The sequence below is a fragment of the Cydia splendana genome, chromosome 13 (assembly GCF_910591565.1).
Source record: "Cydia splendana chromosome 13, ilCydSple1.2, whole genome shotgun sequence".
NCBI lineage: Eukaryota > Metazoa > Arthropoda > Insecta > Lepidoptera > Tortricidae > Cydia > Cydia splendana.
Window position 1 is genome coordinate 182,735 of NC_085972.1, and position 6,951 is coordinate 189,685.

Consider the following 6,951-nt stretch of genomic DNA (forward strand, 5'->3'; position numbering starts at 1 on the left):
TCGAATTTAAGGAAAGTCAAACATTGATTGTAGCTGTAGCTGTAGGTAAGGTAATCTGAGATTGGATGTTGTTTACCTCCGTGTCCGGATACTTGTTGACACAACGGAATAAGATAAGGAATTATTATTTTATATACATTTACATTTTACTAATCTCACGAGACGCCTGTAAATAAGTAGTACGTGTTTTAAAAACATACTCGAGATATATGTCATAAGTCATAACCGTGTAATAATCTTTCTCAAAGTTATAAGTATTATGTATATGCAAGAAAAAATTATAACATTTGATATATCTACTATATCTAGGCGTATTATAATAAAGTGTATGTTGTGTAAATATGATATTATGCTGGGAAGACTATAACTGAATTGTGCAATACTATTACTTCTTTGAAGAATGCTTTACGCGACATAATAATAAGCAAACCCCTTGTACATATTAATGTAAGATATATAATTTCAAATAGGTAGGTATTCTACGTGCATTTCTGTATTCTCGGGCAATGAATACGGAGATGCCGTAGTATAGCGTTAGTACAAATATTGGATGTATGTGTATATGTAGGTATTAGTATATGTCATATATGTGTAATAATGACAACAAGTGTAATGGGATCACATACATAGTTTAGTAAAGTCTAGTCAACATAGTCGTGTGCCGGACAACGTGTAAGAATTTAGTAATATAATTAATAACTTTTTAATAAATTAGAATAATTAAATAGAACTAATATAATTCCTTTTAATAGGAATAATAAAGTTTAAAATTACAAAGTAGCGCTGAAAAGCTTCATGTTTGACATTTTAACGTATTTCACGAAAAATACATACTCACAAAATATTAGCAAATTGATAACGTAGATAAAGTAGCCTAATGAATACTTAACATCATTATTTGAACTTGATCGAGCCTCTCTGCGTCTGCTTGTTAGGTGAATCGATCCGTTATCATATATCATGTAAACATAAGCATTTTCTCTTACATTTCAAGTACTTACATCTTAATATCGGTAGAGTTGTGATTTCATATAATATAAATATTATATATAATATCGATGACGTAGCGTGTTCACAAGTAATAACAAATATACATACGTAGCTTAGATAACTAGTAGCTATATGTCTAAGTGTTTTTATAAAAAATATGAAAATGTTCATATACCCACAGAGTAGGTATATTTTGAAGATTATTTGTATGTTCTGTTATAGGTAAGTGTTCGGATATAGGTAGTGGTGTGTTCATAGTTCGTGTCGTTGTCGTTGTCGTGTCGTGTCGTGTCGTGTCGTGTCGTGGTAGACAATTAATACACGCAAATGCGTAGACTCGTCTTGCATCAGCCATTGCAAGCTAGTCTGACATTTGTTTGAAACTATTGTGTTTTATTTCATTACTTATTACTTGCACCCTTTTAATTATTGGTATATACAATCAATACAAGTCAATATTAAATACAGTGATGCAATGGTATAGTCGCGAACAATTATAAAATTAAATTAAATTATAAATATTATTAGGGACATATTCTTACACAAATTGCCTAAGTCCCACGGTAAGCTCAAGAAGGCTTGTGTTGAGGGTACTCAGACAACGATATATATAATATACAAATACTTAAATACATAGAAAACATCCATGACTCAGGAACAAATATACACCGGGATTCGAACCCAGGACCATCGGCTTCACAGGCAGGGTCACTACCCGCTAGGCCAGACCGGTCGACACAACAAATGTGCCAATGACTGGTTCTTGGATGTATCTCCCCTCCTCCCCACCGTAAGGCTACGTTCACACGGCGACTATTCGATTCGATATTTTCTCGCATACGGTTTTATCGTGTACGGGACATCTGTTCACACGGCGCAAGATCCATTCGGTTTTTTCTCGTATACGGTATTCCCGTATACGTGATAGCCGCCCCCACGGCGTCTATTCGATACAATTTACCTGCACTGAGTGCACGCCGACATGGATCCCCGTATTCCAATTTTTTTTATATTGGTATTTAAGGAGGAGGTATCGGCGCCCGAGAAGATTTTGGTTCCATCCTTTATTAAAAACAGGTTGGCACCGACAAAGAAGATTCGAAGCGTTTTTTCAAGACATCAGAAATGATGAACATGTGTTCTTTAATTATTTTCGTATGTCAATAACCAGCTTTGAATATATATAAGCATATATATATATAAGCATAACATATAAGCTTTTAAATAACTCGATCGTAATCGGCAATCCGTCCTCCATAATTACCTTTGCAAACGACGTTTCAAACACAACTGCCGGCTGCCTGCCCCCGCGCGCGTCTCGTATACGAGAAACCAGTTTGTCCGTGTGAACGACTCAACGTAAACGTAAGCGCCACTGAGTATCGCATTCGATAAAATCGTTTCGAGAATCTCGCATTCCCGGTGTCAAGACCCTACGGTATAAGGTAAACGTCCGTATGGATGACACTGACCTAATGTATGACTTTTACGCAGTTTATTTTGAAAAATAAGAAAACGGTTTTTACTATAAACAAAAAACAGGACTTAATCGATTGTATGTGTTATCTATGAATTTTGTTCCGAAGCTGTCATTAATACGTTAAATATTTTTCACTTTGTGACGTAATTTTTGCTAGGAGGTGCATCGATTCAGTTGTGCGTCGGGTTTCTTAGTAAATCTGTTAAGACACTGCATCTTAAAAGTGTAAATAAAAAAGGCTACAAATATAATGACCACCAAAAAATACTTTGGTACCCTAAATAAAAAAATCATGCTTACCAAAAAAAATTACTGAACACCAAAAAAATAAGGCCTAAAAATACAAAAGTACCACCATTTTAATTACGACTGCACTTCAAATTGTATTCAAATACCAAATATATTGAATGATCACCAAAAATCATTAATGATCACCAAATCTTGAAGACCAAATTAATGCGATATTTTCACCTAATAAAGTAAACTGATGCCAAAATTACTAGCCCCTCCCGCTCAACCCCCCGTACCCCGCACCGCATACCTACCTTACCTAATCTACTTTTCTAGTAGCATTTCGTTATGCTACTAGAAAAGTAAGTCAAACTGCTATCAGTTAAGTGGGTTAGGTTAGCACTGCGACCCTTACAGAAACGAAATGGTACTAGAAAAGTAGGTTAGGTTAGAACTGCGACCTTTACAGAAACGAAATGCTACTATAAAAGTGGGTTAGGTTAGGTTAGAACTGCGATCCTCACAGAACCAAAATGCTACTAAAAAGTGGGCTAGGTTAAGTTTCAACTGCTACCCATACATATACGAAATGCTACTAGAAAAGTGGGTTAGGTTAGGTTTGAACTGCGACCCATACAGAAACGAAATGCTATCAGAAAATTGGGTTAGGTTAGGTTTGAACTGCGACCCTTACAGAAACCAAATGCTACTAGAAAAATGGGTTAGGTTAGGTTTGTACTGCGACCCTTACAGAAAAGAAAAGTGGGTTAGGTTAGGTTTGAACTGCGACCCTTACAGAAAAGAAATGCTACTAGAAAAGTGGGATAGGTTAGGTTTGAACTGCGACCCTTACAGAAAAGAAATGCTACTAGAAAAGTGGGTTAGGTTAGGTTTGAACTGCGACCCTTGCAGAAAAGAAATGCTACTAGAAAAGTGGGTTAGGTTAGGTTTGAACTGCAACCCTTACAAAAAAGAAATGCTACTAGAAAAGTGGGTTAGGTTAGGTTTGAACTGCAACCCTTACAAAAAAGAAATGCTACTAGAAAAGTGGGTTAGGTTAGGTTTGAACTGCGACCCTTACAGAAAAAAAATGCTACTAGAGAAGTGGGTTAGGTTAGGTTTGAACTGCGACCCATACAGAAACGAAATGCTACTAGAATAGTGGGTTAGGTTAGGTTTGAACTGCGAACCTTGCAGAAAAGAAATGCTACTAGAAAAGTGGGTTAGGTTAGGTTTGAACTGCGACCCTTGCAGAAAAGAAATGCTACTAGAAAAGTGAGTTAGGTTAGGTTAGGTTTGAACTGCGACCCTTACAGAAACGAAATGCTACTAGAAAAGTGGGTTAGGTTAGGTTAGAACTGCGACTGTTACAGAAATAAAATGCTACTAGAAAAAGGTGACGAAGTGGATTAATTAATTTAATAGGATAACGGTAATTATATTAATTATTTGCACATTTTTAATTAAAATGTGGTTACAATTTTGGTGGTCATTTACAATTTTTGGGTTTACAATGATTATTTTGGAGTCATTTGCTTTAATATGATATCAAGATTTAAACATTTGGTTATAATTTTACATTAAAATGGAGTTCAAATTTTGGTGGTCATTTACTATTTTTGGGTTTACAATGATTATTTTGGTGTCATTTTCTTTAATAGGATAGCAAGATGTAAAAATTTGGTTATCATTTCACATTAAAATGGGGTTTGAAATTTGGTAATCATTTAGTATTTTTGGGTTAATAATGATTAGTTTGGTGTCATTTCCTTTAAAAGGATAGTAAAGTGTAATAAAATTGGTAATCATTTCACATTAAAATGGTGTTATAATTTTGGTGATCATTCATTATTTTAGGGTGGTAAAATAGATTTTTTTGGTATTAAATTTTACTAAATCTGGTGATCAGTTAAATAGCAGCCAATAAAAAACAGGAATTTATGAGTACTTAGTAAGTGCTTATTCATATTGTTACACAATAAACCAAACGATTGATATTGTATATTAAAAGTAGATTATTTTCCTTGCGTTAGTATTTTGAAGACATGTCATACACTGGAAAAAAAAATTAGCGTTTAGTAGTGTATGACATCTATGTCATTCACTCGCACAAATTACTATTTTATGAAATTTAATATTGACCATGTTGTAAGGAAGTAAGACATACATTTAATATACTCTGTAAAAATCAATTATTTTTCGATCATATGAGTAGTATCTGACATGAGTGTCATACACTGTTTTACTATGGAGGTGGAGTGAATGACAGTTACGAATTGAGGTGTCATTCACTGGGTCATAACTAGTGTCATACATTGGTTACAGCTATCATGTAAACTTGATGCACCTCCATGTCAAACACTGGGTCAACGACATTTTGTTTTCATAGTCATACAATGGGACATTCGAAATTTCGCCAGTTATCCACTGGTACAATTTCAGATGTCGAGGAAAACTTAAATAATTAATAAATGTTATTACTATTATCCCTTCGAGTGGCATTGTCCTCCTCGAGGTCTCTACGGTAAGTGGCGGTGGCCGCGAGACGGACAGACATAACAAGCCGGTTGAATGGCGCAGCCATTTTGGAAAAATATACGTCAAGTGGCGGGGCCTCAACGGGTGATCATCGCGAATTTGGCGCGTGTTAGAAATATGACCGTTTCCCAAAAAAAATCTATGAATGATATATACAAACTATATATCACTGAATTCAGCATAAAATGGGTTATTTGATTGTATACCAATGAATTCTATTCTATTTATGTGAATTATGCTAGACTTGTTCTAATCTCATATTACCAATTTTTTTCTACTTTCATGTAAAAATACGTATAGTTACGAAATAAAACAATTGATTGTAGAAAAAGCAGTCTTTATGACAAAACAATACATTTAACACGATTCACACAGTTTATTTCACTTTTTATCAGTGCGATTACGTTTGAATGTTCGCGGCTCGACGACGGTCGGCGCGTAATGGGCGAGGTGGGGCAGGAACATCACGTCATTTCTAACAAACTTTGTTTTACGCGGGAATTCGACCGTTAGGGAATACCATCCTTGTTTATTGACGAATGCATCTTGCAAGAGTGAGCAAGCAAGGCATAGTTTTCACGGTTTTATTTTAGGCGCGAAATGCAGCGTCGCACAGAGGCCGCGAGACGGTCTCTGCCAATTACGGGCTTGTTATGACCGAACCTTCTCGCGGCCTCTGCCACGCCGAGGCATATTTAAAAAAATGGCCGCGCCATTTGTCCTACCGTTCAACCGGAGGTGCTGCCACCCGAAGGGTTATACAATGTATTGTTCCGTTGATATTAAGGAAGGACTGGTTCATAAATCTGCATACACCAATAGTCTGTATGGGTCATAGTTAAGTAGTTTTCCGAGTAAATGTCTTAATTTCCTCCTAATAGTGTCATTCACAGGGACACTTACCTTACGGTAAAAAATATGTCTCGAATACGAGATTTTCTCGTATAGGCGCCGTGTGAACGATTTTCAGAGTTGCCATACGCTGTCATTTGCTGTCACTACGATATTCGATAAAATCTCGTATACGGTATACGGGAAAAATGACGCCGTGCGAACGTAGCCTACTCTACTACAGTAGAGCGGTCTAGCGGTCGTTTATCGTGTAGCAGTTCTACGACGTAGCACATCGTAGCGCGTAGCGATATCATACGTAGAGAAAAACAGGTCAAACATGGTTCAAAGGTGGTGGTGGTTCTTCAGTCAAAAATACCACTTTTGACACTCGGCACGATACGGGAAATGAATTAGAGATTCACTAGATATGAAATACTAAAGATATGTGACGTTCCACGGCAAAAGGTTCCTTATGGCGGTTGGCGCTTACGCTATTATTAACGCCGCACCAATATTATTGCGGCCGCCATAAGGTACCTTTTGTCGTGGAACGTCACATATCTTTACTATTTCATATCTAGTGAATCTATAATTTAATTCCCGAATCGCGCCGTCAGTCAAGTTACCTAGTTCTCAGTTTTTTATATGACCGTTGCAGTTTTGAATTCATTCATTATTCACCCCTCGCAGTCATTATCGCCAATAACAGACCGGGAGTGAGTCGCCAGGGGAATAAGAATTACAACTGTACTAGCTGTAATACTAATATCAGAACAGAAGCCAAGCAAGTGTGTTCTACACTTCTTGTAATACTCGTTCGTAGGTACTTCATATATTATCATATTATATAGTTACTAAAAAGAAACATATTTTGGTAA